We start from the raw sequence: 26,601 nt of genomic DNA on the forward strand, positions 1-26,601 counted from the left end.
GACTAGATGACCTTCTGGGGTCCCTTCCAACCCTGATATTCTATGATTCTATGATTCTATACAGCACCTCTGAGGGAGGTGCTAGGAAAGGGCAGGACATAAGTAACCAACAGACACTAATGGGATGCACCATGTGATTCTCTTTCTGTCCCTAGCGCATGTGACTGGACCCCAACACAGCCAATGCCTACCTGCTCTTGTCCCGGGATCAGCGGAGCGTGAGGGTGGGCAACAAGAGGCGGGACGTCCCCAGTAACCCCAAGCGGTTTGACACGTGCACCTGCATCCTGGGCCGGCAGCGGTTCACAGACGGGATGCACTACTGGGAGGTGGAAGTGGGGGACAAACCATGTTGGACACTGGGGGTCTATGAGGAGTGTATGAGCAGGCAGGGAATATTCACGCCCTCACCAGCGACTGGTTTCGGGACGGTGTGGCTGCACAATGGGGATGAGTATGCAGCGCTCACTTCCCCCCTGCCCGAGCTTATGCTGAGAGCGAAGCCTCGGCAGATTGGCATCCTCCTGGACTTTGAGGCCGGAGAGGTGTCCTTCTACAACGTGACTGGCAGCTGTCACATCTACACCTTCAGTGGCATCTTCTTGGAGCCCCTGCGGCCATACTTCTACCCGAGGGTGCGGGCAGGCAGCCTGAATGATGCCCCTCTGACCCTCCCACAGGGAACACAGCAGCCATGAGCCAGTCACAGCCGCCTTGGCACCTTGGGTTTTCAGGACTTACCAATGAAAGGCTTTCTTAACAACACATAATTCACCAGCGGAACTAACTGCCACAGGATATTGAGGGGGCCAAATGTCTAGTGGGATTCAAAAAAGGATGAGACATATATATGGATGATCCAAATATCACCAGCTAGAGAGGGCAGGAGACACCAGGACTATAAAACCATCTCCACAGGGCAGGAGCCAGCCACTGACTACAGGGGGGCACATTCCCCAAAGAGAAGGTTATTCCATAATTACACACTGCAGGGTCTCTGGTACCTTCCTCGAAGCCTCTGACTATGGAGACAGGATACCTGGCTTTCGGGCGCTGCAGTGAGCTAGCACAGCAAATCCTGTGCTCTCTGGGTGCTGTTAGAGCAAGAAATTGGTCACTGAAGCTGATAATCAGCCACAGAGCAGGAGCACTGATCCACGATAAATGCTCCCACACTGCTAGACCTTCCTGCACAGCCCCAGTAGGGGAGTCTCCATCCAGCATTGCCATTCCCCAGCACTGGAATGCAGAGTCAGCAGCATCTGCAGGGAGGCCCAGGGAGCAGGAGAGGGTGGGTGAGAGGACCTGAGGGCCTTGCTCAGTTTGCAAAGAATCCAGCTGCATCATCTTTCGTAGGTGGTGTGGCTGGTGGAGACCTTGGGTCTCTGGCATGTCATGCTCCTGGCTTAGCCGCTTGGTTCAAGGTAGAGCATTGCTGCCTGTGTCCTGTAACCTCCAGCAGCCAAGCTCCTTGGGGCAGCCATGGAAACATTGCCTTTGGCTACCCTTGTTTTAAAGGGCTCGGGGAGCATGGACACGAGGATGGAGTCGCGTGTCTGTAAAGGGCGGGGCCTGCCAACACGAGCGAGCCAGCTCCAATCGGCAATTCGCCTCTGACCTATTTCCCCTTCTAGTGAAATACCGAAGCCTTCCTTCCGCTGGATGCTTCTGAGCCCAGCCCAGCCCATGGGCCAGAGCTGTCCACAGCCCTGTGCGTGTTCTGTCCCTGGTCTCACCGACGGTGTGCATCAGCACACAAACCCAGTGCAGACTGCAAAGCCTGTTGGCCCATAAACTTCAGCTCTCTAGGTCATTTTCTCCCACCAATAAACCATGCATTCCAATAGCCTTGTATAAGCTGGCAAAGCATCCCTTGTGATTTGAGAGCTGCGCACCCCCACCTTCTGGGGGAAGGGGGAGAGCTAGGAGATCCAGTCCAGCTGGAGCCGTGGTGCTCTCAGGACTCAGCACTCTCATGGGCCCTTCGTGTTGCATGTGTGATTCAGGGACTACTATGACTGTCTGAGGGAGCTGCCCATTCCCTAGCCCTGTGTGCACCTCTCTGTGATGGGACTTCACCCCAAGAAGCCAATGTGCTGCATGCAGCTAAATAGTCCAGCCCCCCTCCAGCCCCGGTAATGAAGGCAGAGTGAGAGGAATTTCACACACAGAGAACCCCCTAGACTGTTCCGAAGCTAGGCAGAGAGGGTGGGACAAGGGGGTCTCTGAGGCCCTCAGGCTGGGCCTAGCTCACTGCCATGCCCCTCTCAAGGAGTGGTTTTGTCTTCTTGACATATATTCACCCTAACCCAAATCATGACAGGTTTCAGAGTAGCAGCCATGTTAGTCTGTATTCGTAAAAAGAAAAGGCGTACTTATGGCACCTTAGAGACTAACCAATTTATTTGAGCATAAGCATCCGATGAAGTGAGCTTTAGCTTATGCGCAAATAAATTGGTTAGTCTCTAAGGTGCCACAAGTCCTTTTCTTTTTCCTAACCCAAATGTATCCCATTGGCTTCAGGGAGTTCCAAGCTAGGACAAGTTCACCTTGATGTCTTTCTCCAGCAGGCGGATGGTTGCAGAATCTCTCCTGGGTTGCAGAATTGCTCCTAGCCAGGGCTGGCTTTGATGCAGCAGCCTGGGGATGGTGCCCCATCCTAGCTGGGCAGGGCTCATGCCCTCCTTGCCTGGCCAATCCCATCGGGCTCCCCTTGAATATGTCCAGGACGCGATGGCTGCAGCCCTGCAGCCGCTGTACAGCCATGGGCACAGTAGGCCTGTGTGTGGGTGTTCGTCTGGCTCCAGGGCTGGGGAGGGAGGAGGAGACCCGGGAAAGAGCAGCAGCAAGCCGTTCGCTGAGTAGACAGGACTGGGCTGGCAGCTCCAGGTGCATTCCCAGCTCCGCGGAGAGGGACATCAAGGCTGGCTGGACTGATCCCTAGATCTAGATCCCTAGAGGGCAGGTGCGTGCAGGGGTCTGGACACAGAGAATGGCCGACACCCTGTTTCCTGGCAACTGATGGCCTGGGCCCTTCCCCCCTGCAAGGTGAGACCTAAGGGTTGGAGAACAAGGGAATCAGGTGCCCTCCTGGCCGGGGAAAGGGACAAAGCCCAGAGGAGGAGGGGCTGGAGGGAGTTTCAGTTTGGGGCTGGCTGGGACATGGAGTGAAGGGCAGACGTGGTTGTCTGGCTCACTGCCCCCCAAAATGGACCCAGCTGAAGGGTCCGGTTCTCGACACCTACAAGCTCTGTATTAGACCATGTTCCTGTCATCTAATAAACCTTCTGTTTTACTGCGGGAAGCAGCGCGGGGTGAGGGATGTGCTGGCCACGGCTTCCTGCAGCCCCCGTTGGCCTGCAGTGGGGAACTGCGGCCAGTGGGATCCGCGATCGGCCAAAGCTGTGGACGCGACAGGTAAACAAACTGGCCTGGCCCGCCAGGGGGCTTACCCTCGGCATAATTTAGACAGCATAATTTAGAACAACCCAGAGTCTAAAGCTCAGGTGTATTTGAGGATCTGGGCCAGTACTTGGCTGTTTCTATAGTAATGACCCCTGAGCAAGCAGTGTAATGTACATGCTTATCACTGAGCTTGTCCAGAGGCTGCATGTCCATCAGAGTGACTAGATGTCCTGATGTGTAATAAAAACACTTGGAGTCATAAAAAATCAACCCAGCCTACTTTACAGGGCCTGAGCCTTCTCTCCCTTACAGCATCTGAGCAGTAGGAGAATGGCTAATACGGGCCACTGTTATGGTTGTTGTATTCTATTGATAAAAGCATAATACTGGCCAGTATTATAGTTGCTGTATTCTGTTATAAAACAACAACAAAACATAGAAAAATAAAAAATACAATTTAACGTTTTGAATTAATTTGGGGAAAAGAATTTACAGGACAATACAAGAATTCAAAACATTTAAAACATTCCTTTCTTTCTCTCCAGTATTTTCGTCTCTTTTGTTCCAATTTTGGGTAGCGGGAGCGAGTAGTATAAGAGCCCTACCATCAATCAAACGTTAACCCCACCCCTTGACCCCGTAAGCCCTGCACACAGGTCACTGGAAGTCCCACCTCATGGGAGTATTACTTCCAGAGTCAAGGTGGACACATGTCCGGAAGCAAGGTGTGTCATGTGACCCCAGTAAGAACTCCTCCCACTGTCCTCTGCTGATCAGGATGGATTCTGCCCCCACAGGAACGCTTCGAGAGAAGATTTGACCAATCAGGGGGAGTTCCGGGGTTTGTGTGACCCCTCTAAGAACTCCTCCCACTGCCCTCTACCAATCAGCAGGGGTTTCAGCCGCTGGGGACCACCCCGAGAGGAGATTTGCCCAATTGGGGGGAATTCTGGGGCAGGGTGACCCGTCAGGAGGTGGCTCGTGTGACCCCTCTAAGAACTCCTCCCACCACCCTCTACCAATCGCGATGGGTTTTGGCCACAGAGGACAGCCCCAAAAGGAGATTCGACCAAAATAGGGTGGGTTCTGGGACAGGCTCAACCACCCAGAAGAGGGTCATGTGACCCCTCGAAGGACTCCTTCCAATGTCCTCTGCCAATCAGAGTGCAGAACCATCACCTCATAAGTCCCAGCGCTGGAAAGAGGAGGCCATCTCTTACCAAGAAGACGTGTTTTAGAAATTGTGGAAAGGCTGAGAGGAAACGTGGACTCCTTTACCACCCCTGTGAGAACTTCAGACTTTGTTTTAGCCCCGAGGACCTTTGGAGTTGTGTGGAGAAAGCGCTACAGCAGCGACAGTTCTGAAGAGGATGAGAGAGAAGCCAAGGGGATTCCTTTGGCCCAGCCATTGATGGATATGCCAGAATCCGAACCTGAAGCCCAACTGCTCATGAGACACCCCGATGAGCATGGTGGCCTCTCGTCATCCGCCACCCTGGAGGAGGAAGGCCATCATGGCTTGGGGGAGGCACTGGCAGACAAGGTGAATGGAAAAGACATAGCTCAGGTACATGAATGATTAAGAAGCGACGGTCGATGATTGGGTGTAATGAGGTTAGGAACCAGGGGTTGTGTAAATCTAAAAACAAGGAGTGGGAACTTACTCTTGTTTCTTGTCTGAAAATCTCTCGACAGCTTGACGATGCCTTTCCAGAGGACCCGGAGGCCCTGGACGGCGTTGCATCAAGCAGCGAAGGTGAACCAGGCCCGCCTTGTTTTTGCTCAACGCCGCTAGAAATTGTTGAAGATGACTCCGAGGAGGACGGCTATGAGGAGTTTAGGAGGAGGCTTGGCATGGAACTCGCTGAGCCAGTGCCACGTCACGAGCGTAAAAATGTTATGCGGACTATTGTACGCGTTGCTGTTTATGCTGTTCTTCATCACTGTCTTAGGGAAAAGCTTTTTGAAAATGGTGAGGGCTGTGTCATAGATGCCCCAGCCCAATGGCACCATGCCTGTGTGACTTGGACTTCAATGGATAGAAACTGCAAGCTCTGGGGCCTGTGTGCTGAGCTATGTTTGGAAAGCTTATTGAACACTATTATTGCCATAGGTTATGTTATGCAATGTCTGTGCCTAACCCAAGAACATTTAGCGCAAGGGGTGACCTTGAGAAATGCTGTGCAATTCAGTGGAGACCCTGACCTTGTTTTAAAGACAATGACCAAACTGGAAGATGCCTGCTTACAGCGTTACATTGACCGTCTGGTCCACACAAAAAGTGACAGAACCCTGCTTAAGAAACAGTCTATTTGTAAGAAATCTAAAAGGATTAATTGAGAGAATGATGAAGGGACAAACTTGCAATATAAAACTTGGCTGCTGTAGATTTTAAAAAATCAAATGAAAAGGGCTTTGTGATTATCTGTGTTTCTGTTAGAAGGTCTCTGGCCCTTAAGTGAGCTAAAAGTTTTAATGGAGCCTCTGGGTTCGTTTTCAAGAAGCTGTATGACTTTTAAATGAAAAAAAAATGGTTTGTGAGAACCTAGGTCTTGTGTCTTTGTGTAAAAGAGACCCATTTACAGCAAAAAGCTGTGAAGTGGGAGGGGAACAAATCCTAAAAATGTGTTTACAGTGTAACCCTTCTGCCCATCAGAGTTGGCCACAACAGGGGCTGGATTCAGTATCTAGGAGTTCCCTCCCAGTAACACAATGCAAAACCGGGTCAAGCCCCCCACCAGCGGGGCACTGAAGCTCCCCTATGACAAGTTGAAATCACTGAATACTGTGTTAAGTAGTAGGGGGGCCTCAGAGCTGGGGCACCGTGAACCCAAAGTGACGTCAGCTCTGCAGTCTGTAACCAAACTCCTAATAGAATCAAAATTACCTCTGACATTACACAATGGAGAGAAAGTGCAATTGGTGTTTGGGGCCCTCAGAAGGGGGCTCACATCACTAGGCACAAACCTCCAAACTCTCTCAATTCACGGGGTTTTGGAATCCTTGTCCCTTGCCTAGCGAGTGCTACTTAGTTGATGGCGAGTCCCTCCGTCATAAAAGGCCAAGGACAGTTCTACTGTCCTTGATTCACATAATCAGGATAACGACACTTTATTCTTCCTGCCCCAATAACAGAGAAACTGGGGATCCCACAGCCGCCAAAGTGACCATTTGGGCTCCTGTGGGCTCATGCTAGGTGGGGTGAGTGTCCTGTGCAAACGAGATCAGCTCCTGAAGTCCTTTCCCACAACTCACCACCAGATGTCAGGGTAGAGCTCATCCTGCCTCTGCTTACAACACGAAAACAAAACAGGGATGGTTCAGACATGTGTTTGAGTACAACAGAGTTGACTCATCCTGTTCACACCCCCACTGAATAGCGAAGGTAACTGTGATTACTTACCCTTGTTGCTAGAGGGATAAATGTGATGGGTGTGCACCCATAGTAAGGGAGGCGGGTGGGTGAGTTCGGATTAATATGAAATGAAATAAAACCTCAGGAATTCGCAGATGCTATTGGGCAGTTTAAATATAATCCCTGGAGTTGGTAGAGCACTATTGGACAGTGAAAATGACCCAGGAACTGGCAGAACTCTACTGGACAGTTTAAATATGACCCAGGAGTGGTTTGAATGCTATGGGTCACTCTTTCTAGCAATTCAAAGCCATTAAAAGTTTAAAATACTCTATTTACCCAAAAAACCCAAAACAACCAACCAAAAAATCCCACCACACACACACACACACACACACGGGTCTAACCCAAAACTGAAATGTTTGAAGGGTTCACAAATCTTCCCCATGCTTTAGAACAATCATTTGCTCGAAAGACAAATTTTTAAAAGCTGCGGGTGCTTATTATGGTTGTGATACAACCATTTTATTTCAACCCCCAACCCCAAAGTTTAAGCATGAAAGAAACATGTTTAAAAAACAAGCCCCAAAGACATTTACTGAGATCTGCAAAGGGTCCCCACTTGGAAATGGGTACAGTTACATTACAGATTGGTGATTTACTGTTTAATACTGTAAGAAGGCCCTACAGAAAAATGTATTTTAACTAAAAGGAAAAAAATGTGGCCAAAAGCAGCTCGGTTGTGCAGACAGCTTAATTTGTTGGATCATACTAAAGAAGTTCTGTATTAAAATCACAAATGAGTGTGATTCCCCATAGTTTAAATTCCAGGGTATTACTAATTAAGAGGTCTCTTGGGTTTTGGTACTGTTTCTCTCCCTCTCCGTGTGAAAGTTGCAAGCTGCTAATTGTGTTAGTACATCCTAGACAGAGTCTGTTCTCAAAGCAACACTTTGTAACAACAGAAAGAGCACACAGAGACTCCCCGCCCTTTTGTTGTATTTATCTGGCTTTGTTAACAATTGCGATTTAAAATAGAGATAGAGGATGTATGTGGATGGATGCTTGGTGTGGATAATAACTGAATGATCAGGGAGGTGCCAGCCTAAGAATCCAGTGTCCGTCGGCCAAAGAAGGCGTCAACCAGAGGACCCCCGGAGGGCAGACTGGAATCCACCCAACAGCCTCAAGGATGGGAGAACCGAAGAACAAGACGGAGCCGTCAGGAATGTGCCATCTGCTGATTGATTCAGCAACAGCATGATGAAGCAATTCCCATAGGCTGGCATAGCAATAAATTCCTATAAAAATGGACTCTAGAAATGGAAAACTTTGGGGTCTGATTCTGCAAACCAACTTCCAGGCGCATCAGATGTGCATCTGACAAGGCCCTGCTCCTTCCTCGTGTCCAGGCCACCTGGCCAGTGGCTTGGCATGAGCAACTCTAAGGCTGGTAACTATGATAACAACCTTGCAGAACCTCTCTCTGTGTGTGTGTGTGTATGAATGAATGTGTGAATAAATATGAAATTGAATGGAATGTTATAGCTATAACTAACTGCTTACTATGATTCTTTCTGTATGCACAATAAATGTGGCATTTTGCCTTTTCCCTTTTAATAAGATCCTGCTGGTTTTTATTTTATTGGTATAACAAATTCCCCCACCCCAGATCACAAAAGGGAATGTTAGGGAGGGGTTCCTAATGTCCTTAAGTAGCTATTATTTGAGAGTTGTAGCAATCAAATCAACCTGCTAGCTCCTATTTTGAAGTCTGTTTAAAACAAAGGCTTAGGATGGTGTAAAAACCTCATGTATTTTGGAGACTCTTTCAACAGAAACTCTCTTGAATGGCTGCTGGACTGCAAAAGGAGCCATGCTCCCTGTTTTTAACTCTGAAAATATATATTCTATTATATCACTCGTTGGCCATGCTGTCTTAGTAAATAATGGTGCCTATGTTTCTTGCAGTGTGATCTGTTTAGCATGGAACCAATCACTTTAAACTGCATTTCATCACCGGGCCAAGGTAAAAACCAGTTTAACTGTAGTTTTGCTTAATAACTTCAGGTATTACACAGGTTGGATAGGGATTTGGGGGTAATACTAACTAACATTTTTGCTTGTTCTTTAATCCAAAGGCCCAAACACATATGGGGGTGGGGTGGGGGGGGGGGGGCGTAACTTTCTGCAATTGGCTTTTAAATGCATGTGGGTTTATTGAAAAGTATTTTGTTGCAAACTGTGTTTTAAACTCTCACTCTCTCTCTCTCTCTGTGTAAAAAAATATAGGTGTTTTTTTTTTTAAGTATATGGCTGCAAACTGATGGTAATGGTGTGTTTCTAATTAACAGGGTGCTTTTTTAATGTGCAAAATGTGTTTTAAACTGGATTTTAAAAGTTGATTTTAAAAGCAGTTTGGTTTTTATTTTGCAAACTGAGGTGCATTTAAAAAAAATGTTTGTGGGTTTGTTGTTTTTTGTTTTAAAGTGGTAGAAATAAACTCAAAACTCCTGTTTGTTGTACAGCCTGAAATGGATTATTTTATTTTAAAGCTCTGACTTTTTAAATAGAAAAACACCCTAATGAATATTTTATTTTTAAGTTTACAAGACAGTTTCGTGTGATTTATAATAATCATAATCATATTGTCTGCTCCACAGTACGGTCAAAACATGAGAGACCCTTAGACCAGAGGGTAAACAAGCTTAAAAGAAAAAGAAAAGCGACAGCTGAAAAGAAAAATTCACCAGATGGATGGATGAAGCCCAGTAAATATACTGTGTTTGGGAGGTTATGAGGTTTTGTATTTTAAGTAAATACATCGGTGTGGGTGAGAAAGATGGTAAAGTTAAGTTTTGTAATATGTCCCTTCCCCCCTAATCGGGAATGTGCAGTTCTCCTGACAATGCTGTAGTCAAAGCTACAGGGACACCTCCACCAGACCAGCCAAAGAACCAGAAATCTGCTTTGAGACCTTTAACAACTCAAAACAGCACAAGAGTGCAGATGAAGCATCAGGACAGTCCAAACCTCAATTACGTCAAAGCCAAGGACAAAACAAAAGACTCTGGTGAAAACCAACCATGCAAACACAACACCAGTTCCTCAGCGGCCACCTCCACACCAAGCCCTGAGAAAACCGTGAGTGAAAACGCCCACCTACGATGCTTCGTTCAGAAGACTGAGGGACGCTGTATCCTCGGGGGTTCTAAAAGAACGGCATTCTAAAAAGGTTTGAGGAAAATATGATGCTTCGTTCAGAATACCGGTGAACGGTGTATCTTCAGGGGGTCTAAAAGACAGGAGGGCTGGAAAGCACATCAACAAAGCAAAAGCTTTGGTGGGTGACTTTTTGAAAAATACTTCAATTTTTGGCTCTGCGCAGGCGTGACTAGTCGTGGAAAGGGACCTGGGTAAAAGGGGTACCCTCAAGGATACACATCAGCTCAGGTGTAAACAAAAGGGGGGACAGCGCTTGGTGGACAAACAAATGGCTGCCAAAAAGTTCCAGGCCAGGATCGCTGTAAAAATTTTAAAAAGGGCTAAAGAGGTAATGGGGAGGGGGGACAAAAAGAGATGCCCTCGACTGGAGGCTCTCAAACTGGCATGTCTGAAAATGGGGAGGTGGAATCAGACTCTCACACAGAGTCTGGTTTAGAAAATTCCCCAGAGGGCTCTCTAGAATGATGGGTCCCCATCTTCTCCCGATGACCCTCACGGAGGCGCCTCGGAGTCTGACTCTCAAATAGCATCTGATGTAGATGGTCCCGTAGAGGAACCCCCAAGTAACCCTGAAAATGCAGAGGTGTGTATGGAGAGAGTGAGAAGTTGGCAACGTGAATTACCTAGATTTGGGGGGTTGGTGTATTGTGAGGAATTTCATTTTGTCAATCTTGAGCGAATAAATTCAGCTCAGCAGGTTGTTGAAGCCATACACAGGGGGATACAGTTAGTTCTCGATGACGTTAATGGTAGGGTAGGCCCTGATGATTATGTTCAGTTACATTTAGAGAGCCGTAATTGAACTAACCCGTTGTTTTCAGTCTGAAGAACTAGGGATGAGCTGTCTGCTGAGGATTTCTTCAATCAGACCTCAAAGCTGCCACAGAGCAATAGAGTTGCATGTCAATGGGACATTGCACCTCGTTGGGACAGTTTTAAAAAAACAGGGGTGGGGGCCGCTCATAGAGTTTTAAATTCTATCCTCAGTAGTCAAATCATCCATAAAAAAGAGACAATGTTTAGTAGACCTGACTTACACGGCTACCAATCTGTGTTTTGCGCATGGGCTCTTGACCGTCATGTCCGACCATAAACCTACGGACGCAGAATCATTAGCGGGGGCGAGAAAGTTGCATGAGAAACTGGGCTGGTCAGATCAAAAAAAGATTATGCTCAGTGACGTAGCAATGTCTGAACAGCATTTAGGAGTCAACACACAGGTGGTGCTGTATGCGGCGAAAGGGGCTTTTTTTAAATGGGCGGGGGGGCAGTTTACCCCAAGATTTATTTCATCCTGTTGCACGATGAGCATTACTATGGGGTTCTGGTTGTGAAAAAGTTGTTCGGAGCAAAAAAATATGGTGAGTTTTGCCCCATGGTGCACAGTCACGGCCACTCTCACAGGTACAGCTGCTGCCTCTGCTTGAGCGTAACCTGCTCAGACAGCGTGGACGTGCAGCTGAGGTGTCCTCGCTGTAGACTGTATTGTCAGTCCAGAGAGCGTTTAGACAGACACATCGACTGGGCATCGACAGAACAAGCTGAATGCCTGTCTAAAACATTGTGCGATAAGGGTCAGTCTTACGTGGACAAGCGGCACAGACGTAAAGGGAGGCGCTGTAAGCAGGGTCAGGGTTTGATCGCTGGTGATGTAGACGGTCACCTCGGTTTTATGGACAGCCTTAGAAAGCCCGAATCCTCAGAAAAGTGTATTTGTTATGATTCCGAAATCACACAGGAGACTGGGTTGCACACTCCCAATTACATTTTTGCTATGTCCCTCAAGCCGGAAAAGTCCTGGGAATTTAAGGGTGATGAGTGTCTTTCTATGTTTGTTCAGACCTTTATTGGCAAAGAGTTCCGGGTCTACACGTTCCAGGCGCACAATTCCAAAGGTTACGATGCATACTTCATCATCATTAGACAGTTACTGAAGGAAAAGATGTGCCTAGAACTGATCACTCAGGGTAGTAAACTAATGTGTGTGGAAGTTAAGGCCCTGGGCATTCGTTTTATAGACTCTTTAAACTTCTTGCCCATGAAGCTTGGTTAGCTCCCACAGGTGATGGGGTTTGAAGGGTGCAAAGGGTATTTTCCACATTTTTTGAACACTTTAGAAAATCAAAATGACGTGGGGCCTATGCCCGGTGTGGAGCACTATGGTGTAGAAAGCATGATGCCCAGGGAAAAAGCACAGTTTCTCGACTGGTAGCAGGCCCACAGGTAGGAGACGTTTGACTTGCAGAAAGAGCTCGTGTATTACTGTCAGCAGGATGTCAAAATTTTGAGACAGCTTTGTATCCTATACAGAAAAGAGATTATGAAAAAGATGGAGAAGGGAGATCTAGTAGAGAGAGAACCTGGTAAATTCACTGAGATAAAACTGTGTATAGATCCATTCTGGTACATAACACTAGCATCTGCCTGCATGGCTATGTACAGGTTTATGTTTTTGGAGCCTAACACGGTAGCTCTTCTCCCTCCAGACAATGATCACAGGCAGAAAAAGATATTCGACCCGTCTATTCAGTGGCTGTTGTATACCTCTCACCAAGAAACTATACAAATAGGGCATGCTTTACAGGGTGGGGAACTACAGGTAGGCTCCTACTCTTTAGAGGGTTATGCCAGTGTTGACAGGGTACACACAGCCATAGAGTTTAATGGGTGTTCTTTTCCACGGTTGTGCCACCTGTCATTGTGAGAAAGCACAAAACCCTATGACGGGGACAACTTTTGGGTTTCCTTATTACAAGACGCAGCTCAAGACCGACTATCTGAAATAACTTGGTTTTGTAGTGAGGACTCTTTGGGAGCAAGAGTGGGAAGTGATGAAAGAAACAGACAGGGAGCTTGCAGGTATTTAAAATGAGCCCAGTTGCCCTAGCCTCTCGTGCCTAGGGATGCTCTTTTTGGGGGGAGGACAAACGCTATCTGTCTATATTACAAACTTAACTCCGGGGAAGAAATCCACTATTATGATTTTACCAGCTTCTACCCTTTTGTAAAGAAAACCAAAGAATACCCTATCGGACACACCGATATAGTTTATGACAAATTTGGACCCCTTGCAAATTATTTTGGAATTGCAAAACTTAAAGTGTACCCCACACAAGGCTTCTTTTTCCCACTGTTACCTGTCAGAGTGGGTGGCAAGCTTATGTTCCCGCTATGCTGAACCTGTGCGGAAACCGAGCAGCGGGAGATGTGCATCCATACTGACAAGGAGAGGGCCATCCTGGGGACTTGGTGCACGGTGGAATTGAACGCGGCCATAACGAAGGGGTACGCGGTGGCAAAAATATATGAAATCTGGCTTTTTAATGAAAAATCTGATGAACTCTTTTCAGAGTACATCAAATGACACCTCCGCCAGAAACAAGAGGCTTCAGGGTATCCCAGCTGGTGCACAGACGAAGAAAAACAAAATAAGTACATGAACGATTTCTACCAGAAAGAAGGCGTGCGTTTGTGCCAACACGAGATCAGGTTTAACCCCGCTGAACGCCAAATCGCTAAACTCTTTCTAAATTCCCTAACGAGCGAGATCCCGCCAGATCAACACATCACCGAGTTTGTGTCGGCAGACCCGAAAACATACGGGTATAAGCTGTCAGGAGGAAAGGCCTGTATGAAAGTCAAAGGTATTACCCTGAACTTGGCAAACTGTCAAAAGATCAACTTTGAGAGTTTGAAAGATCTAGTCCTGGACTATTGCACGGGCCTGCGAGAAAACACCTCAAAAAAGAGAGAGGTTCAGCAGCCCTCTATCGTAAGGAGCAAAAATCAGTGGTAAATAGAGACCAAAACCCTTAAGAAAACACAGAAAGTCATTTACAACAAGAGGGTCCTAGGAGAAGGCTTTAAAACCCTGCCCTACGGATTTTAGAATGGATATGAGGTGGAAACACCCCTTTTCTGCAATTCTCGCGGGCCCTAGCAACTGTGGGAAAAGTTACTTTATAAAAAAATGTGTTGGATAATGCCAAACAAAGCATTGTCTGTTATGCCTGAGAATATTGGATAACATGGCTATAAAAAGCATGGCAAGATACACATGTCAGGGCTTGTTGAAACACATTTTGAGCAAGGCTAGGCATGCCCAAGAATTTAAATGTATTTTTTACAAAATTCATCTCCATCCAGTCGTTTTGCACTAAGTCGTTAGATTACAATTTTAAAATCCAGTCAAAAGATAAACCCTTGCTCTGATGATGTAAGAAAAACACTGAGTGATAGCCGCAGGCGACAGAGCGGGGGTCTTGTAATTGTCTATTGTGAAACACAATGCCTGTGGCATTTTTGTTTAAACATTTCATAATGCTTTTAGGAAACAACATGCTCTTCGGGGGGTGCCCGTATGAGTCTAAAAACTCTCCACGGTTACGCTCCGCCAGACACAAGGCAAGCCAGTGTTCACCAGGTTGGTTGTGTGGATGCGCGATACAAACCTAGGGGTCTCTGAGACAGCTTGTCGCCAGGGAGCCAAATCACAAGGGAACACATCTAAGAAATTCTTTTTTGCGTAAGGCACCTTGATAAGACACATGAGAGCTGCACGGTGTCCATGTTCACATATGGTCAAGCAGAACGTCTCTCCTCTGATTTCTCTCTATGATGTTGTCAGAAACCCCATGCACGATCAGATTGATGGTGATGGTTAAAGCCTTCCCAAAACGTATTTCTGCTCTCAGGTTCCCGGTTTTAATCAGGGAATAGTCATCGGTGCATTTCTGGTCGGGAGACAGGTCAAAGGCAAACAAGGTGTAACCCCGTGGAAACGCCTCACGGTCGATTAACAGAGAACGATCTGTCATGTGTTTACCAGTGTCTGTACCAGATTCATGTATTCTCTCACGCAGCATCCTGCCTCCAAGTCTGGTTGCAGAGGCTTGGTTGGTATCTGTTCACCATCCACATACAAGGCCACAAAATTAATATCATAATGTTTAAAATGAAAGGGATTTTTAGTGTAACTTCCACTCAAGGCATAAGACAAACCCTAGGACAAGCATTTTGGGTAACTGTCCCAAAAAACAGGTTCTCCTGGTTATTGACCCTGCTGCCCACGGGGATGCTAAACACTTTCATTCCCACACGGTCTACGGGATATTTAGCATTTGTGGTAAGCAGGGACTCCACGTGCCCCAGACGAACGCTCAGGGCCACCCGCACTTTCTTCACAAAAAGCGATGCTGATACAATGCCAATTTAAAGCCTTCGGCTGCATTGCCCATTAAACAGAAAGCGACTTATCTGCGCGTCAGTTTAAATTTTCACATCCACTCCGTTCAACAAATGAGACGTATCTGTTCTGATCTGTCTTTATTTCAATGGTAATGGTATCGATGTGGTGTTTTCTGACAGGAACGTGATGAGGTTTATCGTAGGTGATGGTGAAAAACTCATTGTTCCTTCCTCAGACAGGGACACAGTGTAACAGGGGAACAGAAAAGTCTCTCACAAACTGGTGTTCTACAATATCTGTTTACAGATACAGGGAATTAACTCCCCCTGTGATGTCTGCCCAGAAGGGGAATTTTTGGACGCTGCGCTTGGGGCCCAAACCTAGAATGTTGGCTAGCTCCCTGCTGGTAGAAAACATAAAAGTAAAATCAGCGGATTTAAAGCTAACTTTTCTACCCACAGGGTCATCGTTCATGACCACCTCAGGCGGTGGGGGATGACGAGCCACGGTACTGTTCATATGATCCAATCATTCGGGTATGGACGAGTAATAACCTCGTCGTAGGATAAAACTCTAGGCCATATCTTCAAAGGTGATTTCAAAAGGGGTGTTCTCGCGGATAGTGTTCCAGCTGTGCGGGTGTTGTATTTCCACTAACCCCACCTTCCAGGCACCCGGAAGATCCAAGGGCTTAATTAGCTGTATTGTAAAGTTCGAGCTGGTGTTTTGAGAAAAACTGCAGAGCTGGCATTGCTGGGCAAAGTCATTTAAAACCCGCTGTCGCTCATTTTTTGCTCCCTCAGTCTTTGCAGGAGGAATCTTTTTGTTTGTTTGTGTCTAAATGTCAGAATTGAGAAGCTTCCACCCAGCTGGTAAACTTATCCCCCGCCCCCCACAAACCATTTCACCAGTAGCTGCTTTTTTCTCCCTTTTCCTTTCTCCGCTAGAACTTTTTCGATCCTGCAAATCTTGTCTTGTTTGGGGTTTACTTTTTGTAAATCTTCAGGGTAAAAATATCCAGTAACTGTCTCACTCTCGTAATCTTTTAATCGGTATACAGGTCTCGGGCTCCTGGTTCAGGCTTCATCCACTATAAATATCTCATTGGTAAACGTCTGTTCACAACCTTTTTCAAAAGCTCCTTTGGTTTTAGATAGTCTCACGTGGTCGCCTTTTCTAAAAGGGGCAACAACCGGTTTTATTTTAAAACCGTTTCTATCAACCGGTTTCCATATCTTCAGAGAATTGGAAGGGTTAACATCGGCGGGTCTGGTACGTCGAGTTCTGTAAAAGCTCTGGTTGTAACTCTTCATAAAGTCAGGTAACAGGTCAATGTGGCGAAAGGCGTTATGGGCTGTAAAATATCGCCACATCCTCCACATCTTTTTCAAGTTCTGTTAAAATGGCTCCACAACCCCTGCTTTGACTTCATTATCAGTGACAAAAAGCGTTAACGCTGTGCCGTTTCAACAATCTGCTAAAAGGTTTGTTTCAAAATTCTTTCCACCGATTAGTTTGTCATTTTTGAGGCACGCGACCTTGGCTAAAAATAGCTTCCAAGGCCTTGGATTCCTCACCGCTCATCTTGTCTTTTAGGCCTAAGGCCCAGGCATATTTGGATAGAACGTCTGTCACTGTGAAGATGTATTTAAAACCGCTGTTGTGTTTGGAGAAGCGGTGCATACGGACCAAATCTGCCTGCCATTGCACGTCCACATCTGAAACAACGGTCCTGGTTCTTTTAAAACGTATTCGAGCTGGTTTGTGTAAAGCGTAAGCATCCTGGTGTGAAAGCCAAGCTCTGACCTGTCTTCTATTTAAAGTTTTAGGATGCTTTTTGGCCACTTGAAAAAGAAGATTGACCCCGTCAAAGCCCCCAGCTTTCCTGGGGGTTTAACAGATTTTCTTTAACAGAGCCGTCTGTGGAGACATGGCTGTTCCTGGGACCGTCTTTTACGAACACAAGTATGGAGGGGGACACGTTCATTCTGGCACATTTAAATAAGTTTTATTAATCGCCTGGTTTAACACAATCTTTTACAGCCGCCTGAAACAAAGGACGCCATGATCCCTACCATGAGGGAGTCTGAGCTGGTTCATTCTTCCATTTTTGTCCTTTTCTGGATTTTCCTCTTGAGATCTGGGTCTCAGACAGGAGCAAAAACAGCTGATGCGCGATGGATTTACTCCCACAGGGCTACCGATGTGTAACTTCTCAAAGGCCTCTAGAAAGGCATCGTCGAGCTGTTGAGAGATTTTCAGACAAAAAACAGTGTAAGCACCCCACTGCCTGTTTTTAGATTTATGTAATGCCAGGTCGATTCCTAACCCCATCACACCCCCATGATCGACTGTCGCTTCTTAATCATTCATTTACCTGAGCGCCATCTTTCCCGTTCACCTTGTGACTCCCCCAAGCCACAATCGCCTTCCAACTTTAGGGCCTGGACAATGAGAGGCTGTCACACTCATCGGGGTGCCTCACAAAGGTTTGGATTTTGGGGTCGGGTTCCGACGTATCCATCAACGGTTGAGTCAAAGGGCCCTCCTCGGAACTGTCACTGCCGTAGCGCTTTCTCCACACAACTCCAAAGGTCCTCGGAGCTAAAACAAAATCTGAAGGTCTCACGGGGGTGGTAAAGGAGTCCATGTTTCCTCTCAGCCTTTCCACAATTTCTAAAACATGTCTTCTTGGTGAGAGATGGCTTCCTCTGCCCAGCGCTGGGACTTATGGGGTGATGGTGCTGCACTCTGATTGGCAGAGGGCGTTGGGAGGAGTTCTTAGAGGGCTCACATGACCCTCTTCTGGACGGTTCACCCAATCCGAGAACCTGCCCCATTTTGGTCAAATCTCTTCTCGGGGCGGTCCTCTGCAGCCGAAACCCATCGCAATTGGTAGAAGGTGGTGGGAGGAGTTCTTAGAGGGGTCACACGAAGCACTTCCGGACGGGTCACCCCACCCTGGAACTCCCCCCAGTTGGTCAAATCTCCTCTCGGGGTGGTCCCCAGTGGCTGAAACCCCTCCTGATTGGTAGAGGGCGGTGGGAGGAATTCTTAGAGGGGTCACACAAACATCTTCCAGACAGATCACCCCACCCCGGAACTCCCCATGATTGGTCAAACCTCCTCTCGGGGTGGTCCCCAGTGGCTCAAACCCCTACTGATTGGTAGACGGTGGTGGGGGGTATTCTTAGAGGGGTCACACGAACCACTTCCAGACAGATCACCCCACCCCGGAACTCCCCATGATTGGTCAAACCTCCTCTCGGGGTGGTGCCCAGTGGCTCAAACCCCTACTGATTCGTAGATGGTGGTGGGGGGTATTCTTAGAGGGGTCACACGAACCACTTCCAGACAGGTCATCCTGCCCCGGAACTCCCCTTGATTGGTCAAATCTTCTCTTGGGGCGTTCCTATCAGGGCGAAACCCATCCCGATTGGTAGAGGACAATGGGAGGAGTTCTTAGAGGGGTCACATGACACACGTTGCTTCTGGTCATTTGTCTGCCTTGACCCTGGAAATAATACCTCATGGCTTGGGACTTCCAGTGACGGTGGGTAAGGCTTACGAGGGCCAAGGGTGGGGTTAACGTTTGATTGACGGTAGGGCCCTTATACTACTGGAGCGCCTTCTTCTGTTTCTCTCCCGCTTCATTCCCCAAGCATTCGGCCAGGACAGATATCATTTAGGACCTCAGTTGCCACCAGCTGGACAGAGGGACTTGGGTCTTTCTTGAGGAACTGGAGAGCTGAAATGACAGAGGACAACATGCTACTGTACAGACTGTCAAATCACAGCTAAGCGTGATCACAGAATCTTGAACTACCAGAGCTGAATGATCACATTGTAAAATGTGAAACTGGGCTCAGTCCTTCTATTGGGATGGAAAATACATGAGAGATGAATCTGCCTCACTTTTCATATTGTCACCTGTGCCTGAAATAGCTGGAGACTTACTATCTCTGAATACCACGCTACAGAAGCTCTCCAATACAAAGAAAGCTTTAGGTTCCTCCATTGGCTCCCTTCCATGCTCCCAACAAGTGGGGAGGCCCTGACTCGACCAGAAAGTCATCCACTCTGCTGTAAATGGAAGAAGGTCCATTGTTTCAATAGCTTCCACTTTTAAGTTTATTTTCCATCTCTATTCAGGAGCCACAGTCTGAGCTCCAATAACCCTGGAATTGAACATAGGCCAGGTCCAAGCTGCTTTGTGCAGGATGCAGGGCACCTACTGGAAGAAAAATTGCTGGTGGGAAATTTGGGGTAGCAGAAAGTGGCTACAATTTCTCCTCACCTGGGCAGTCCACAGAGAGCCAATAAAGCCCAAAGAGTGGATAGCACTGGCTGCGGAGGGGGCCTTGCCAGGACAACCAGGAGATGCACGGACTCACATCACACCCCCTGCAGCTGCCTCCTTCAGGGTAAATTAAAGCTGACTTTCTACTGGGCAAGACTGAATTTGTCCTTGGATGTGTGGCTGATGCACTTTGAACCAGTGGTATCGGTTACTGCTGCTTGTCAGCTAAATTCCTTTAGAACTCACGGATGAGCAGAACTTCAGCTGTATTTATTACTTACACATCAGCAGATGGTCCAGGTTCAGCCATTTCATACGCTGCCTGTCTGTGTGTTCCAGGATGATGCCTAAATACACAATGGAAAACAAACAACAACAATAAAACCTTCCCTTGTTGAGTGCAAAGTGATATTAGCAGCCCCTAGACAGGTCTTTGGCCTCTCCTACTGTGGACCTAAGGGTGAGCTGTGGGCAAGAGGATGCTACTGCAGTTTAGAGTCCACACTGAAGAGAATGAGAAAGACTTTTTTTTTAAGAATGTTTACACAAAACCCATTTGCTTTAAAGAGTCTGTGTTCCTCTTGCCACTGCTGTCAGTTATTGGAGACATACTATGGTAGTGTCTTGGTCTAGTGGTCTGATCAAAGGCCTGGGGCCAGGAATAAGTGAGTTCTAAGCAGGGATCCCACAAGGTGACTGACAGGTGGGACTTAGGCCACAATGCCTGCCTGTCTCACCTGGGTATGCTTGGGAGAAGAGGGCACACGGCCAAAGCGGAGGAACCTTTTGCCTCCTTGACAAGGTGGTGTGGCCAGGAACCTGAAAGAGCAGGTGCTGAGGGCAGGTGGGCTGCATGCCTCCCAATGATGAAGTAGTAGTGAAGAGCACTGAGCAACACTGTGGGTGGGTCTGCACTTTGAGCGGGGGGGATCACTCCCAGTTCAATGGAACAGGCCCACTCTAGCTCGGACAGCGCTCGCATACTAAAATTAGAATGTAGCTAAAGCAGCACGAGCAGTGGGAGGAGCTAGCCACCTTGAGAATCGACTTTGGGGTTTGGATGGGATCATACTTGGGGTGGTTAAACTTCCTCCTGCTCCTGCCATCGCAGCTACTCTCTATTTTTAGCACTCAGGGCTAGTGCGGGTATGTTTCATCAAGCTGGGAATTAGACCCCCAGCTCCAAGTGTAAACATGCCCTATGAGACAGTGTCCCAGCCTCTACTACTAAATGACTGCACCGTGCTTTCCCTGCAACAATCCCAAAGCACTTTATAGCAAGTCATGATTTTCTCCGACCACCACACTGGAAAGGTAGGGATATTAACATCCCCATTTATGTATGGGAAGCTGAGGCATAGAGAGATTAATGGCAGCTCAGTGCTGCACAGTGGGATTTTTTCTCTCTCCCTCAATGGGAATACCAAAAGGGACACTGGGCATCATCTCTCACCAGCTAACTTGGCTGCAACTGCCCGGATCTCTTCCCATCTGCTAAAGAAGTACATGATGGTGTTTTTGTACAAGTTCTCCAGCAGCTCGGCATTCTCTTTGGCCTAGAGGAAATCAGGGACACATGAGCTCTCTCTGGCTAGAAGTGCCCTTTGACTGCCAGCACATGCTTTTACGAGCCACAGGTAAATCAGAGAAAGAACAGGTGACTGGGTGGACGTGGGAAAAATGGGGATCTGTGGCAGATTTACATTTCCCATCACCCTCAGTCATATATCCCACTCTGACCGCTATTTCCATTACCCATCACACATTCCCCCCACACCTCTACACCACCACATACCACTCCAGTCAAGAATCTCAGACACTTCAACAGCTCACTCACAAGGTGTCTGCAAATGTCCACCTGGAGCTCTTCAGGCTTCAGCTCGGCTGTGCCATCAAGGTGTTCATTCACGGCAGTTTGGAGCCTCTTCAGTCCCAAAAAAGGGACACAGAGGTGAAACGTAGCTCTGCATTCCTGAAAAAAGGAAGCGTGTCACACCATTTAATTGTTCCCTACTGAGTGCTTTGGTCATTCAAAGGGAACTCATCTGCTTGACTGCTCATCTATTCCAGGATAAAAAGGGATTCATCTGGATGTAATTGGCAGAAAACATGCAGGAATGACTAATAGAGGGGAGAGCTTCCACTGCAACCTGGAGGTAGCATCAATGTCTTTTTGGAACAGATCTACCTACGAAAGCTGCTTCACCAGGTCTCTCTTCTGTTCTGGGGAGGCAGGGGCCTGGGGTGCAGAGACAGACAGGAAGAGAGAGCTGTCGGGCTCAGACCCATGACCTATCCTGGATTCTGGTGAGGCAGCCATGGACCAACCTGGCGGGAACTGACTCAGCAGGAGGGCAATGAACTGAGGGGGGAATTTGGACCTCCACAGCAGGCAGGAATAGCAGAGCTCCCCTGGCATTGGGAGGAAGATTCCTTTGGCTTAGTAAATAAGTCACTCTCGGTCTTACCACTGAAACCCTGGGGTTCGGGTCTTGCAGGTGCAGCAGAAGTGTGACCCAGCTCTGTCGAACCTGCTCGGCGAAATAGCCCTTCCATTTTCTTTTGGTCAGGCGGGCCAGGATGCCAAATAGGACAAAGGACCATAAACGAAGAGCATCGTCCTCCTACAGCCAAGAAAGCCCCACAAGTTAGTAACTAAGGGACAATCACATCACGTACCTCGCACAGCCATCTCTTCTACGCTAAAGTTGAGGGATTCCAACTACAGCTAGTTGGGAACACTTTCATGAACTAATTTTTGTTTCGAATTTGCTGATTCATTAAACTATTTGAGCGACAGTTCCATTTTGATGAAATTCCTCCAGAAGCCAGGCAGGGGTCCTTAGAAACCTGCCTGCTGTATTGCCAGTGCACCCATTCAGCTCCCTGGAAGCCGATCTAGCAGGCTGACTGGGATCGTGGGCTTCCAAACCCCCAGCGTCTGGGACCCTGGCTCTCAAATTTGCAACTCCCTGGCACTTCTAGCTCCCACAGTTTCCTGGGTTCCCAGCACCGGGATAGTCTGAGAGCAGACTGCCCGGACCCAAGGCTTTCAATAGAGCTCGGCTAAGAAGAGGAATTCTGTTTCACAAAGAGTTTTGAAGTTTGGGGAGAGGGATTGCCACAAATAGGAACAAAACCAAAATTTGACATCTCAAAATTCTCTGCAAAATGGAATCATTCCAACCCTCTCACAAAAAAATGGTATAGAGCAGGCCCAACGCTCTCTATTGTACCTTGGAACCCCCTTTTCATGGTTATCTAGCTACCTAATCTAGTATTCAGACTTTCTTTGAGGTTCTCAGTGGCAAGAAAGAAGAACAGAAGGGGGAGACTGTGGGAGCAGGGATGTCATCCCCATCCTCCTAATGTTCTCCTCCTCCGTAAAACACCTCTCTTCCCTGGGGCCGAAACATCTCTTCACTCTGACATGAGCAATGCCCAGGGAGTAAATGGAGTCTAATCAAGATCGCTTGAACTGGGGCTGGAGAGTTCTGGTCACATACGTTGTCAAAGTAGGTCCGGATCTCTTGGGTGAGGTCTCTGAAGGAAGAACCTATGTCCTTCTCTTTCAGCTCCTTCAGGACTTTGGCCACTGCTTTCATGCTCTCGCCAATGACTTCAGAACTGAAAGGGTCACTTAAGGCCCTGATCAGGATGACCATAAGAAACTTCTTGTGCTTTTTCAGCTGGACAAACATACGACATTAAAGAACACTGATCACTGATCACACTTCTAATACATTTTCTTTAGCAGTTATGAAGCTGTGGGAATTTCATCTCCCCCTCCCACCCCCCCATTCCTCCTCCCACCCCCCCATCCCCTAAATATACCTATAGCTATATTTCAGACCAGGTTTGAGCTACAATGAGCCAAACTTGGTGCCATAATACACCTGTGTCATCCTATTATTAGATTCTTAGTTACTTAGATTCCAAGGCCAAAAGAAACCCTTGTGATTATCCAGTCTGACCTCCTGCATAACATTGAACTTCCCCGAAATAGTCTCTGTTGGAACTAGAGTGTATCTTTTAGAAAAACGTTCAATCTTGATTTTAAAATTGCTAGTGACAGAGAATCCACTACAACCCTTGGTAAATTGTTCCAATGGTTAATTAAAATTACCATTAAAAATCAATGCCTTATTACCAGTCTGAATTAGTCTAGCTTCCTTTTCCCCCATTGAATCTTCTTATACCTTTGTTTGCTAATGGGAAGAACCCATTCTCAAAATGTGTTCCCCATGTGAGTAGTTCTAGACTGTCCTCAAGTCACTCCTTAACCTTCTCTTTGTACAGCTAAATAGATTGAGCTCCTTGAGTCTATCACTAGCGGTATCCTTGCCAATCCTTTGAGAATTCTTGGGACTCTTCTCTGAATCCTCTCTAATTTATCAGCATCCTTCTTGAATTGTGGACACCTGATCTGGACACAGCATTCCAGCAGTGCTCACATGAGTGTCATATTCAGAGGGAAAAGAACTTCTTTACTCTTAGTCAAGATTCCTCTCTTTATGCCTCTAAGGATCATTTCAGCCCTTTTGGCCACAACTTTGCATTGGGACACCTTATGTTCAACTGATTCTCTGCCATGACTCAAGTGGTTTTCAGCATCATTGCTTTTTGGGATAGAGTCTCTCATCCTGTAAGTATGGCCTGCGTTTGTTTTTTTTTGTTCCTAGATGGAGACATTTACACATGGTCATATTAAAGTGTACAGATTGTTTGCTTATGCCCAACTTAGCAAAGGATTTAGCTTGCTCTGTATTGACTGCAAAGAGGTTACTCGGGTATGTGAGAGAGCAGAATTTGGCCTAGTGCATTGTGTGCAGCTTCTGTAAACTCCGAACAACTATTTTCCTTGGTTTCTCTAATTATGCTGCATTCTAGTCAGTATTCTCTCTTACCTTCTCAGGCACCCCATAGACTAAATTTCCCAGGCCTCTTACAGCCATCTGCCGGACAATGCTGTTCCTGTCATGTGACTTTTCTTCCAAGATGTGTAAGACTGGCTTAAGGAACTTCTTCTCCCTGAGCATGGGATCACTCATTAGCTGAAAGAAAATCAACCTGTCCATTAGCCCCAATATGATCATTAAGATTGGGAATAGAATTTGAGCAGACATGTCATACACTAAAAACAACAAGGAGTCCTCCTACAGCCCCAGTCTTGAGGATACAGACAAATATGGCTACCCCTCTGATACTTGGCACATAATACACTGTAACACAAATGAGAAATTCCACACAAATAAGAAAGGTCTACAAAACATGGAGCTTTCCTTTTGGGCACTAGAATAGGGATCCACTCACCTCTTGAGAGCCTCTTAGTGGCTGGGTATGGTATCACAGTCCTTTTCTCACCCCTGGTGCACCCTGCCAGCCGTCCTCAGTGCGTCTTCTGTGGCTCAGGCCTCTGGCTGAGTCCCAAAGTCCAAAGGAACCCCTTCTGGGGTAGTCAAGAACAGTCCCATTGTCCTCACTAGGGTCTCCAGCCCCAACTCTGGGTCCTTTACATTCTGCCCTTTGTTCAAGCTCTCCATTAGCATTGTCCCCTCCATGGGGCTTATGCCACTGTTGGTGGTAGGGGAACCTGGGCCTGCCCCTAACTCTGGGTTCCAAACCATGGATCCTATAAACAGGAGCTAGGCACTGCTTGATTTCAGGTCATTGTCGCTTCTTCCTACCGGCCACTTTTAGCTTCACCCTCACCTCAGGGTTAAAGTTCTTCGGGACTCTCTTCCTGAAAACCCAGCTTCAGTAAAGGCTGCCAGAATCAAACTCTGGCTGTCCCCTGAATTTCTGTGGCCAGAGAGCAGCGCCCTTTCTTGCCCCTCCAGTTCCTGCCAGGAACTGACCTGCTAAAGCCCTTCAGCTCCTTTTAACCAAGCCTGATGGGCTCGGATTGGCTGCTTTCATGAGGCCTCTCTAGACAGACCCAGACTGGGGGCTCTTTTCCTGGGGCAGGGTGTAGTAGGACCATGGGGCCTCTTGTAAGGAGCCTTAAAGCCCAGGTACAGCCCATCACGGGCACAGAGAGGTTGTTTTTCTTAGAACCAGATAAGCCCCGAAGATAGTTGCTTAGCATAAGTGGGAAATATGATGCAGATTTTGGAGGAGGACTGTGGAAAGGGAGGATGCTCCAGCAGGTATCCCCACACTAGCCTAGGACTTAGGAGACCCAGGTTCCATTTCCTGCTCCCTCAAAGACTTCCTGTGTGACCTTGGGCAAGTCACTTAGCCCTTCTGTGCATCAGTTCCCTGCCTGTAAAATAGGAAACATAGTCCTTCCCTACCTCGCAGGAGTGTGGTGGGGATACAGACATTAAAGAGTTTAGAGGTACTCCGATACTAGAGTAATGAGAACCTAAGATAGACATTAATGTAGTTGTAGGTTGCTTGGTTGGTAGTATTAGGACACTAGGTTCATTCAGAAGATGTGCTGAGCTAAACCAAAATCAGGAGCTGTTGGTTAGGATCAGCACTAGGACTTGGCAGAAGAGGTCCAGTCATCCAAACTCTGTCCGTATCTCTCTCAGCCAGCACCTGTGGTTGTGTAGCTCGTATAGGCAATGACGGCAATAAAAACCACAGAGAGAGAGAGAAGGACTCAGAAAGGTATCGTGAAGTTCCTGGTGAGGTTTCCATATAAAGGAGGACCTATTCTACTGTCTAAAATGACAATTACTCCTATGAACTGAACTGTAGAACTCCCGAAAGAAAGGCAGACAACAGTCTAATGGTGAAACTGCTCTTCAGAGCCCTGTGTCTTACCTGGGCAAGGAAAGCTGTGCTGGTGACTCGGTGGTTTTCTGAGGGGGAATTCACCCAGGGGAGGAGGCTCTGTATGATCTCAGGTGTTATGAGTCCAGATCTTAGCAGAAGCCTGGAAGACAAAAGAAACCGCTCATGGGCTAGATTGCACACTTCAAAAAATCAGCTGCTCTGAGCATACAGCTCTGATATCTAGGAGTGGGAGCTGTGTGTTTCCACCCAGGACACCCTCGCACCCCCCGCCCACAAAGCTATAAATGGGAGGTTCCCTCTCAGCCACTCTATTGGCTACTCATTCCCAAGGATAAAATGATGCCTCCTAGATCTCTTACCTCACCAGCAGACACACTCCCT

Source organism: Lepidochelys kempii, chromosome 20 (assembly GCF_965140265.1).
Source record: "Lepidochelys kempii isolate rLepKem1 chromosome 20, rLepKem1.hap2, whole genome shotgun sequence".
Lineage (NCBI taxonomy): Eukaryota > Metazoa > Chordata > Testudines > Cheloniidae > Lepidochelys > Lepidochelys kempii.